General features: G+C 38.7%; 1 protein-coding gene across 1 annotated transcript in view; it reads left to right on the top strand.

The window, feature by feature from the left end:
* Positions 1 to 4,352: 4,352 nt before the first annotated feature.
* Positions 4,353 to 13,182, top strand: part of LOC139754999 (zwei Ig domain protein zig-8-like) — a 112,414-nt gene continuing 103,584 nt past the window's right edge. The window contains exon 1 of the mRNA XM_071672904.1: positions 4,353 to 4,660. The gene's annotated coding sequence lies outside the window, so the exon portion shown is untranslated. The remainder of the gene's footprint in view (positions 4,661 to 13,182) is intronic.

Consider the following 13,182-nt stretch of genomic DNA (forward strand, 5'->3'; position numbering starts at 1 on the left):
CTGTTTCCTTGCGCTACCTCGCAAACGCGGGAGACAGCGACAAAACAAAAAAAAAAATAAATAAATAAATAAATATATATATATATATATATATATATATATATATATATATATATATATATATATATATATATATATATATATATATATATATTCTTTTTTCTTTTAAACTATTCGCCATTTCCCGCGTTAGCGAGGTAGCGTTAAGAACAGAGGACTGGGCCTTTTTTGGAATATCCTCACCTTGCCCCCTCTGTTTCTTCTTTTGGAAAATGAAAATAAAAAAAAAAACGAGAGGGGAGGATTTCCAGCCCCCCGCTCCCTCCCCTTTTAGTCGCCTTCTACGACACGCAGGGAATACGTGGGAAGTATTCTTAATCCCCTATCCCCAGGGATATATATATATATTTATATATATATCGTTGATAAAATGGCATTTACCTACCCATGTCACCTCAGCTAACAAATAAGATATATACTAACTATCATCAGTGGAAACATGGGCAAACATCTGCTTCTACACATACATGAAGCTGATCACAGTGACCTTTACCGTCGATATCTCCAAACATGACAAATATTAGCGTTTTCATCTCCACGTTGTTTGTGACGACTAAGTTGTCTCATCCCTATTCAACATTTTTTTCTTTGTTTGCTATGAAAAGAGTAATGAGGACTGTGTTTATGTAGACAAAATAAATCACCAGACTTTCTCTACTGTAATCCCCGAGAAACAACAAAAAAAAAAAAGAAAATGGGAAATCTTCCCCAAATAACCTATGGTGGACGGTTGAGGAAAAAAAGCGCCCTAATTGGTTTCCATTTTTACGGCGGAGTTCACACATAGAAGTTTTATTTGCTGACTCTGTTAGCAGAAAAACTAGCGGATTTTTTTTTTTCTCCCGTCAACTGTCCAAGAAAATCCATGAAAGGATTGTGATGCTGCAGGAGGTATTGTGTCGATTATCCTTTAACAACAATATAGATTGTTTATGTAAGATTGTTTATATGAGACACTTGTATGAGAGTTTTATTAGGCACTTCATTTGAGATGGTTTATATGAGATACTTTACATGAGACAGTTTATATAAGACACTTTTTATGAGATAGTTTATATCAAACACTTTATATGATATAGTTTACATAAGATAGCGAACAATAACTCTAAATATATTTCAATATAAAGTACTATTGTTTTCACATGAAAATTACCATAGTTTCTTAAATGAATAAGTACAGCATCAAAGGCGTTCGTCTTTTGTTATATGTTCTCTTGATTCGTCCGTGGAAGGTTAGTTTATGTGCCCTTTGGTGATATATTCACCGAAGAAGAACACACACACACACACACACACACACACACACACACACACACACACACACACACACACATACACATGGACCGAAACTAAGGTTCGATATGACTATCAACCAGCAGGAAATATGCTGCAGAAATCTGTTTGTGAGAGAGATTTGGGAGTAAATATTGTCCCCAACCTGTTGCAGATTCCCACATCAGGAGAATACTAAAGGAGACGAGTTATCTACTTGCAAATATTAGAAGAGCATTTTAGGTATCTGGATAATGAAGTACTGGGCAGTTGCTGGCATACTACACATGACCAAAGAACAATATGGTCATCGCATCTAAAGAAGCACAAACGAATCAGGTCCAGAGGTGAGCAACAAATATGACAACATAATTAAAACAGCTGAGTTACGAGGGAATGTTAACGGCCTTGAATTCATCGACCATGGACGTAAGGGGTGACCTGTTCACAACCTTTAAGTTTCTAAACCTCTTTGATGGTGTCAACAGCGAACAGTTCTTCGAATGATGTAGAGATAGAACAATCAGAGACCATAACCTGAAGTGAAGCAAGAAACGTATTAGCGAAGATATAAATAATGCTTTATAGTATAAGAGTAGTGGATGAAGGGAATAAACTGAATGATGAATTTGTGTACATGGACAACGTAAAGAAATAGAGAGTTGCATAATAGTAGGTAAAGCTTAAGAGATGAGGTTCCATGACCGTAAAACTCCCTCTCTGCACAATGGAAACAAGTGTTTATGGATAGGTTACATACACACACATGCGCGGGCGCGCCATCATTCCTTGATTGTATGTTCACTTAGAAGTTTAGGATTAGAGATAAAAGAATATGATAACACTGTTGCAAAAAATTAATCTTGTAATGAGACAACGAATTGGGAAATGGATTTACATTGCCCCAGTACAGATGGCTGTCATGGTAGGCTCTGCGAAATACATAATGAAGGAGTTAGCTGAAGTTAGAATATGGATACATATAGCTGAAGTTAGAATACGGATACATATAGCTGAAGTTAGAATATGGATACATATAGCTGAAGTTAGAATATGGATACATATAGCTGAAGTTAGAATATGGATACATATATCTGAAGTTAGAATATGGATACATATAGCTGAAGAAAGGCTAGATACGAGAGATTTTGTTCGATAAGTATCATGGAAAAGCGTAAGAGCTGAGGGATGTACTGTACTGTGGAACACGTATAATCGGCACAACAATCATCAACATTTGAGAGTTATAAGACAGCATGGAGTGAGGACGACAAGATATGGGATGAGGTACAGAGACGCTGAAAAAAATGCTTTGGTCAAGTGAGAATATACATCTTTTTTCCACTTAATTCACCAGTAAACTATGAGTAATAGAAGACCTCATCAGAAAGAGGAGTTTAGATGGAAGAGTTGTACAGGATGATGTAAAGATAAACGATGACTTGAATGACAAGTTCAAAAGTATCCTCGCATTAGAAGACACAATAACTTCAACACCAGTAAGGAAGGTTGGGGAAGAGGTCTTGGAACTCACTGAGAGATAATTACAGGGTCTTAACTTATAAGAGACTCATGGTCTTTGTGAAGTTTCTCCTTATGGGCTGAAGAGGTATACAGGTATACCAGACATACCACAGCAGATATCATTAAACTTTTCGCTCGCGAGTATATTGCCAAGAAATAGGAAAAGAGCAGTCTTTTACAAATACCTTTTTTTTTTTGTTTGACATCTCGATTGCCTGGAGAAAACATAACGTCATCACACTTCATGAGTCCTCCTTGACCATCTGGTATCTCTCCTTGGATAATTTCGTTCTAAATCCCTCAGTAATTTTGCTCTTAACTTTCTCTTCAAGTGTTCGACGCAAACCATCGGATATGTGTGCGTGACACCTGGATGTTACACATCATCCCGTACCTGTGGGACAGCCTATGATGATACTCATCATTCTCACCTACAAGGAGATGAGGTGTAGCAGATGTGTCTTCGTACGCCGCTCCGAGATGCATATTGGGGATCAAGTTTACCTGATCGTGTTCTCCAGAAGTGAATTACAATACGTTGGCAATGATCCATCTTTCCTGTAATTTCAGAAATGGCCGATATCAGTATCAAATTATTTACCAGAAGGTTTCTGGTCAAGCAGTTTAGGTTATTCCGAGGTAATTTAGTTTACCTTTATGTACTAGTGTGGAAAATATCACAGAATCCTCGAATTTATTTTTGCTTTGGCTGCTTCCGCAACACAGCATTACATTTATGCCATCAGTCTGTTGGTTAGTCATTTGCATCTGACGCTGTAAAAGTGAGTAGGAGATTCATTTAGAAAAACTATCATTTAACATATCCACATACACAAGTCTTAGAGTCAAAGTATCATGTATATATGTCTATAAAGTTATACAGTATTCAAGCCGTCGGTCTGATAATCAACGGCGACGTTCAGCCCGTTAGCCAACAGCTCTGATTCCTCTTGGACAGTAGTAAAGGTTGTGATTGTATATTTATGTAACATTTTTCATTGAGACGAACTTGAATGAGACGCACCACAACACATATGGAGCTGGGCTTCAACACCTGGTATTGGGATTTACGGAGATCAGGTGACACTTTTCAGGTGGTTTCCTTGATTAGTCAGCGAAAATTATGGAAAATAACTCAAATAATCTTGCGCAATCTTTGCATTTGAATACATATATATATATATATATATATATATATATATATATATATATATATATATATATATATATATATATATATATATACAATTTTTCTCTCTCGTTTATGATCCAGTCTTCTTGTGCATTATCCGTTTCAGTGAAATCAGTACATTATGCGTCACATTACACGCGACAAGAAAGTGAGTTATCAATAAATATACTGAACTAAAGGAAGAAGAGAGTAAACTTACACAGATCCCACTTCGAACGGTATGACAACTGCGCGTGAGGCACCGGCAGCAGAGTTACCTAGCCAGGTCTCGGGGAGCTTCCCAGCAGTGTACCGTCGAGGCTTTTGTTGGAAGGTCGTTACGTGTTCGGTTGGCTGGTTAGCACGGCTTTGGTGTTTGTGTCTGGTGATTAAAGATTCGATTCTCTAGTATAGTGGCCCTGAAAATCATACATAATCATTGCTGTTACGCTTCTGTAAGCATGCTTTGAAAAGTTGAAACTTCCTCTCCTAAACAAAAAAATAATAGAAAACTTTCTATGCAAACTTGAGCCATTAATGGAAAAATGAAAATATGTTGTGAAGTTTATTGATTGACAAACAAGAAATAAGTCATTGTATTGCCTGTTGAAGAAAAGCCTGTCACAAATCAAGGTAAGAACCTGAAGTGCGGTACAGAAGGTTTATCAGCCATACTGGTTGACATGATCTGTTGCGTCTTGTAGAATTTTTCGTAATTTTGATTGTATCCTGATAATCCCCGTGAAATATTACCCTGTCAGTGTAAACCATGATATGGTGGGGGCTAAACACAGTTATATTGGCGTTACACTTTTATAACACTGGCTTAAACTCTTCAATGACAAGAAGTCTTCATGAACTCTTTAATTCGTAGATATGGAATGGAAGTTCCAGGACAGCGTTTCTGATAACCTCTGAAATTCGTATGTACCTGAGTGCAGCTATCAGCGATATCGGCCGCTGAACTCTCAGGGCGACCTTAATGTGTCAGGCTGGCGTCGTCGTGTTCCTAGTGTGTGAACTTCTTGTAATGTGTTGGTAGGAATGATACGCATGATAAATGACCCAGATGATGCTTGTCGCAGCAACCACATGCCACGCCTGGTCAATTACCGACCATTACGAAGAAGCTCGTGTCAAGTGCGTGAAATCTGTACTTGGTACTTGACTTCTGTGAAATTTGATGTGGAAAATGACGTCGAAAAGGCAAACTAGATACTCTCGTTTGTCAGCTGTTCTGCCGTATTCTACCTTCATATCAAACTCCATCCACATTTTCTTTTCATTTTGATAACTTTTGTGGCTCAATCTTCCAAAATATTCAAGGTCAGTATTTCTTTTTTTTTTTTTTTGCTCCGGAGCCAGTTTGCTTCTCCACATATGGCCGTATTACAGTCACTGTTGGAAGGTGGACGCCGAAGTCGACATGATAAAAGTTCAATATCGTGGTCAAGATATGTCTGAGGTTTTAACCTTCAATTGTGTTCCCCAGCAGTGTGTGTTTGTGTGTGATGTATACCCCCATCCTGTGAAACGTGTGTGGGAGAGAGTTTTAAACTCATGTTCCCCTGTCTCTTAACCTTTAATTTTTGTACCATGGCTTTACTCTTGTGTATAAACGCACACACATACGTCCCAGCCTAAAGTGTGTGTGTGTGTGTGTGTGAAGCTGTTCCTGAAAAATTACGTATTTTGAAGTTAACGGATGGTGGTTTTGATATGGCATTTCTCCAGAAACTATATTTTAGGGAGCATATCTGCATAAGAGCACTGCAGATATCATAGACAGTGACCAGTTATGGTCCCGTGACTGCAGAAGCAATCACACGGATGAGGACATTAGCTCGGTGAGACTGTGGTGTATATCTGGTGTAATTCATATCTGAAATTGATTTTCTAACGTGGTTGTTCTTTCACGATACTGTGGAAGACAAAAAAGTCAGGTCAGGGTTGGACATAGCCAAGAATATGTTGGTTGAATTAGGTGTACACCACTGTGCAGAATAACATTAGCATAGCCCAGGGTTTCTGAGAGGGAAGACATTCTCTTTTGACTCATGCATGTGGATAATGTATATGAACACTGCAAGTCGTACTCATCGAATAAGATAGCAAACATAAGAGAAGTATCAGTATTGGTCTACCGGAGTCAGAGAATATTGTAAAGCTTGTTTTATATTAGAGAGGCATGTCATCTGAAGAAGACTGTTTGAACTTCGCGAAAGTCTCATACTCTTTGATCATGGATATCTTCGACAGATGGTGGTGTTCTTATGAGTCAGCCAGTTGCATTTCACAAGGTTAAGGGTATTCATACTTAACTTCTCTCTGGCTGATGATCATTATGATGCATATACACATTCGTAGTAATCATACTAACCCTCAAATATGCAACTTTACACACACACACACACACACACACACACACACACACACACACACCTATTTTCTCTTTTTCCAACAGTACACGTAATGTTTGCTGTTGTGAACATCGTTATGGTTGTGGAGCCACAGAAAACTTCCTCTTCTCAGACCTGAGTGATCGCGTCCCAATTGAAGTTTTACTGCTGTCGATGTGTATCTACGAATGCAAGAATACAGAGAGAGAGAGAGAGAGAGAGAGAGAGAGAGAGAGAGAGAGAGAGAGAGAGAGATGGTCGTGTTTACGCTGATAGTGTTAGTTGATTTCTTACGTAAGAAAGTAAATTGTGATATATAACAGTACAAAATGCAAGTTGAAATACTTACGTGGAGCTGTAAGCGAAAGAAAGGGTGGCAATTGTGGGTTTTGAAACATGGTTGTGTCCTTGCGCTTTGGATTTGTCTTGGTGTTACAACAGAAGTACTATGGTTTGGGTAATACATTTCTGAAGCTGAAAGGTTCGTCTATCGGAACGGAGGAATCTTCAATTTAGGCACATGATCAAGGTTTTGATAACTCAAGATGAGGATGTGAGTTCCTACTTACACCGGTAAAGTCATACGCAGAACACATACAGGAGATGTTCCAGTACTGATCTGGACGCATCAGAGCAATCAAAGCATTATTATGATAGAAACCCTCGACACACAGTGGTTGTGAGGCTCAGCATGCTATTACTGCCGTGTCTTCATACTAGCAGGTGCTGGGCGGAGAGCAATCATGTCTCCATACGGTAGTAAGACTGCAGACCGTTTTAACTCACAGATACACACAGACCCACTTCTGACTGTGGGCCTCTTGTGGAGTCCTCTTCTGTCCGCTCCTTGTCTAAATTTGATTCTTTAGGCCGTGTCCGGTCCTGTGTATTTTCTCGTGGTTATATTGCTGTGCTTGGCTTTCCCAGAAACTATATGATCTCACTTGAAAGAACTGAATTGATAGTGCTCTTATTACTTTGGTAGGTTGTTCCATGTTGCTCCTGCTCTATGCAACCTCCTATCACTGGCACAAATGCCTATATCAAGGTAGGACTTGGTGATTTTTTTTTCTAAGTGATGAGAGCCTCCTTGTGGACCTCCGTGGTGTTCGGGTTAGCGCTGCTGATTGTAACGCATTCACGAGCTGCCCAGGGCCGAGTCAGCATTGGTTCCAGTCTGGTTGTGGCAGCCAGACCATAGCTGTTCATCCTCTTCTAAGGGCTGATCGATAAACTGGGTGTCTGGGCTAAGCGCTTCATATATATATATATATATATATATATATATATATATATATATATATATATATATATATATTCCTATGAGTCCACGGGGAAAATGAAACACGAAAAGTTCCCAAGTGCACTTTCCTGTAATAATCACATCATCAGGGGAGACACAAGAGAGAAATATAACAGTCAGTTGATATACATCGAAGAGACGAAGCTAGGACGCCATTTGGTAAACATGTTTACCAAATGGCGTCCTAGCTTCGTCTCTTCGATGTATATCAACTGACTTATATTTCTCTCTTGTGTCTCCCCTGATGATGTGATTATTACTCGAAAGTGCACTTGAGAACTTTTCGTGTTTCATTTTCCCCGTGGACTTATAGGAATATCTTGATCACGCGCAAAATTGTGATCCTTTCCAATATATATATATATATATATATATATATATATATATATATATATATATATATATATATATATATAACGTTAATGACCATGATTAGGGCATTCATTTGCTCGTGCCATGTTTCTCATTTCCTTTCTTAAACTTGAAATCCGACAGTGTTGTTTTCTGGAACGAATTTCTGCAGCGCAATCATCAAAATTTTCACCCAAACCTGACGTGATGGAAGTAAAGAGATTTAGGAATGAATTTAGTGGTTCCGAAATTCCGGCCAGATTGCGAGCATTACCATGCGTCTGGTAGCACAGGGTCTAGGAATCGTCAGTGCTGAATCATCAATGTTAAGTGTTTTGCGCCGAGCGAGATTGGTTGCAGAGCTGGAAGTATTAAAATGTGACAGATAGTGAGGTTGGTCGAGCACAGAGTTGAAGCGTAAACATGCATCGGGTAACGAGGCAATTTTAGCGCTAAGTATGACATGTATAGTGACGAAAAAAAAGAAAGAAATCCGTCTGCTTGTGGGGAGGGTTTATGGCTGAGTTGATGAAGATGTTTGTACCAAAGCAGTGTTCAGTTTGGTTTGGCTTCTGGTTAAATGAGAAAGCACAGAAGTGTACGGATGGCTTAGGTCCTCATCCTTTGTTCTCTTTAAGCTAAAAAAGGTCATAGTTAGATCAAGATTTGGGCATAGGAAAACACTACGATAGCGTAGTATACAGAATTGTAATTTTTGAATCCGAAATAACCAGGATGTTGCCGTGCCCATATACTAACGGTAATCACAGATTCTGTTTTGGCTACACTGATTGGAGAATAAAATATTTACATTAACCATCCCAGAAAACTTATTTGTACACTAACTGGAATAGAGAAAAATTCTCTACAACTGAAAAATAAAAAGAAAGATTGGAAAATTTTCAGTTGGTATTTGATATTTCGAGTTGGAAAACATCCCAATATTGTCTGTACATTAAATCGTTCTTTCCACAGATACAAATGGAATTGATGTTTTTCCAAAACAACAACACATTTCATAAACAAATCTAACATTTATGCAAACATAGCCGTTCACATATACATATTGTTCCTGATTTTTACCATAGTCTAGTGGTTAGCTTACCCAGCCCGCACACAAATGGTAACGGTTAGCATCCTGGGTGTTGGAGGGCATTATGCGTTTTAGGATAGTGTGCGATCATTCCATCGTTATAAAACTCCTGCAATACTCAGGAAGCTAGCTATGTCCGCTGGTATGGGTCACAGGTCGTAATGTGTTTTGATTTTGTTTGCGCATCAGTGGTGCCATCAGCTGCCTAATATATATATATATATATATATATATATATATATATATATATATATATATATATATATGTATATATATATATATATATATATATATATATATATATATATATATATATATATATATATATATATATATAACTGTTTTCTTTGTTGTCGTGGTGGCTGACATGATACATGTAAAAATGCCTCAATCATTGACGTCTCGGCCACGAAGAAATTAACCAGAGATTTCGAGATGTTTGGAGACCTGATTCATAAAGTTAAAAAGTTTATAGGAAGAGGAAAGAAAGACATGAAAAAATTTTTTTTAGCTTCATTGTTCGAGAAAAGATGAGCGTAATCATGAACGGTAAATCCTCATGTGGTTCGTTTGGTACAGCAGCTGGACGCCTCTCATGGGTCCAGACTTGGTTGGTAGACTTCTCATAAGAGCAGTGGCCAAAATATCTGTGAAGCAGGGAGAGGGGAAACATCATTCTTGATGGACAGAAAGAGACGGTTGAAGGGAGTTAATGCATGTAGGATAAGTGAAATGAAGGGCTTTTGATTTGCCATGCTATGACCCCTAGTCTGGGGTGGCGCGTTTTGCGATGGTGATCATGTGAGGTTCGAGGTACAGAGTAGAGGATATGGTTACGCCCAACATGGTTGAAGTATGGTGCTCAGAAGTTGAACAGATGTAAACAAGTGACTTTTGGAATAAGTTTTAAGTAGAAATTGCGTTTAGTGCAATTATTTTTTACCAAGTTCCTGCTTCCCACTCTGGGATGCTACACAGGTCCGAATTAAGAGGATATGTATCCTGCGAAGAAGAGGGAAGGAAGGGACGAAAATACATTTAAGGTACTTAAAATGGAATTATGAGATTGAATAGCCTTAGAAATTGAAGATAGAAAAAAGAGAGAAGGTGACAAAACATTAAGGGACATCACTGTTCATATGATAAGAAAGGGATGTCGCTCCTTTTAGAGTTGATCCCGTGCTCTGAATTACAACGCTTGTGGAAAGTCACCTTTGGTGAGGTTGTAGCATTAGAAGTATAATTTTGTCTAAGAAATTCTCTCACCAAAGGAGTTGACTGTTCCCTGGTACTGGACGTTGCGCAGCCATGAGCTGCAGTAGACTTTGGATCGAGATATTGGGTAACATGGATTTTTATTCATAGATTGGTCTTGGGACAATTTTGAATAAGTGAATAGACTATATATATATATATATATATATATATATATATATATATATATATATATATATATATATATATATATATATATATATATATGTATATATATAATGTGTGTGTGTGTGTGTGTGTGTGTGTGTGTGTGTGTGTGTGTGTGAGTATTATGAAATGTTTCAGGATAATATGTGGTGTGAGCTTGCTTCATCGAGTAAGTAATGAAAGATTGAGATAGGTGTGTGGTAATAAGAAGTGTGGTTTGAGAGAGCAGAAGAGAGGTTTGCTGAAATGCTTTGAACACATGGAGAGAATGAGTGAGGAAAGGTTAACAAAATGGATATATGCGTTAGAGATGTTGGGAACAAGGAGAAACGGGTGACCAAATTGGAGGTGGAAGGATGGAGTGAAAAGTATTTGAGCAATCTTTGCTTGAACATGCACGAGGGTAAAAGCGTATATGAGGCACTGAGTGAATTGGAACGATGTCATATAGTGTGGTCGACGTTCTGTCAGAAGACTGAACTAGAGCAGTCCAGGGTAAACTATAGAAAGGTCTGTCGGGCCTAGATGTGGATAGGGAGCTGTGGTTTTGGTGCATTACGCATGACGGCTAAAGAATGGATTTGAGCGGATGTAGCCTATCTTGACGCTTCCTCACAAACCCGGGAAACGGTGAGCAAGTATGAATATATATATATCAATATGTACATGTGTACATATGTATGTGTATATATATTTTTTATGTTAGCTTAGACGGCACGGGCAGCTGAGGTCCTAGTCAAAGCCATCCCATTATATATATATATATATATATATATATATATATATATATATATATATATATATATATATATATATATATATTTATATATATATAGGTGACGGGAGCGGGGGGCCAGAAATCCTCCCCTCCTTGTATTTTTTAACTTTCTAAAATGGGAAACAGAAGAAGGAGTCACGCGGGGAGTGCTCATCCTCCTCGAAGGCTCAGACTGGGGTGTCTAAATGTGTGTGGATGTAACCAAGAGGTGAAAAAAGTAGAGATAGGTAGTATGTTTGAGAAAAGGAACCTGGATGTTTTGGCTCTGAATGAAACGAAGCTCAAGGGTAAAGGGGAAGAGTGGTTTGGGAATGTCTTGGGAGTAAAGTCAGGGGTTAGTGAGAGGACAAGAGCAAGGGAAGGAGTAGCAGTACTCCTGAAACAGGAGTTGTGGGAGTATGTGATACAATGTAAGAAAGTAAATTCTCGATTAATATGGGTAAAACTGAAAGTTGATGGAGAGAGATGGGTGATTATTGGTGCATATGCACCTGGGCATGAGAAGAAAGATCATGAGAGGCAAGTGTTTTGGGAGCCGCTGAATGAGTGTGTTAGTGGTTTTGATGCACGAGATCGGGTTATAGTGATGGGTGATTTGAATGCAAAGGTGAGTAATGTGGCAGTTGAGGGAATAATTGGTATACATGGGGTGTTCAGTGTTGTAAATGGAAATGGTGAAGAGCTTGTAGATTTATGTGCTGAAAAAGGACTGGTGATTGGGAATACCTGGTTTAAAAAGCGAGATATACATAAGTATACGTATGTAAGTAGGAGAGATGGCCAGAGACCGTTATTGGATTACGTGTTAATTGACAGGCGCGCGAAAGAGAGACTTTTGGATGTTAATGTGCTGAGAGGTGCAACAGGAGGGATGTCTGATCATTATCTTGTAGAGGCTAAGGTGAAGATTTGTATGGGTTTTCAGAAAAGAAGAGTGAATGTTGGGGTGAAGAGGGTAGTGAGAGTAAGTGAGCTTGGGAAGGAGACTTGTGTGAGGAAGTACCAGGAGAGACTGAGTACAGAATGGAAAAAGGTGAGAACAATGGAAGTAAGGGGAGTGGGGGAGGAATGGGATGTATTTAGGGAATCAGTGATGGATTGCGCAAAAGATGCTTGTGGCATGAGAAGAGTGGGAGGTGGGTTGATTAGAAAGGGTAGTGAGTGGTGGGATGAAGAAGTAAGATTATTAGTGAAAGAGAAGAGAGAGGCATTTGGACGATTTTTGCAGGGAAAAAATGCAATTGAGTGGGAGATGTATAAAAGAAAGAGACAGGAGGTCAAGAGAAAGGTGCAAGAGGTGAAAAGGAGGGCAAATGAGAGTTGGGGTGAGAGAGTATCATTAAATTTTAGGGAGAATAAAAAGATGTTCTGGAAGGAGGTAAATAAAGTGCGTAAGACAAGGGAGCAAATGGGAACTTCAGTGAAGGGCGCAAATAGGGAGGTGATAACAAGTAGTGGTGATGTGAGAAGGAGATGGAGTGAGTATTTTGAAGGTTTGTTGAATGTGTTTGATGATAGAGTGGCAGATATAGGGTGTTTTGGTCGAGGTGGTGTGCAAAGTGAGAGGGTTAGGGAAAATGATTTGGTAAACAGAGAAGAGGTAGTAAAAGCTTTTCGGAAGATGAAAGCCGGCAAGGCAGCAGGTTTAGATGTATTGCAGTGGAATTTATTAAAAAAGGGGGTGACTGTATTATTGACTGGTTGGTAAGGTTATTTAATGTATGTATGATTCATGGTGAGGTGCCTGAGGATTGGCGGAATGCGTGCATAGTGCCATTGTACAAAGGCAAAGGGGATAAGAGTGAGTGC

This window comes from Panulirus ornatus, chromosome 18, assembly GCF_036320965.1.
Source record: "Panulirus ornatus isolate Po-2019 chromosome 18, ASM3632096v1, whole genome shotgun sequence".
Taxonomy (NCBI): domain Eukaryota; kingdom Metazoa; phylum Arthropoda; class Malacostraca; order Decapoda; family Palinuridae; genus Panulirus; species Panulirus ornatus.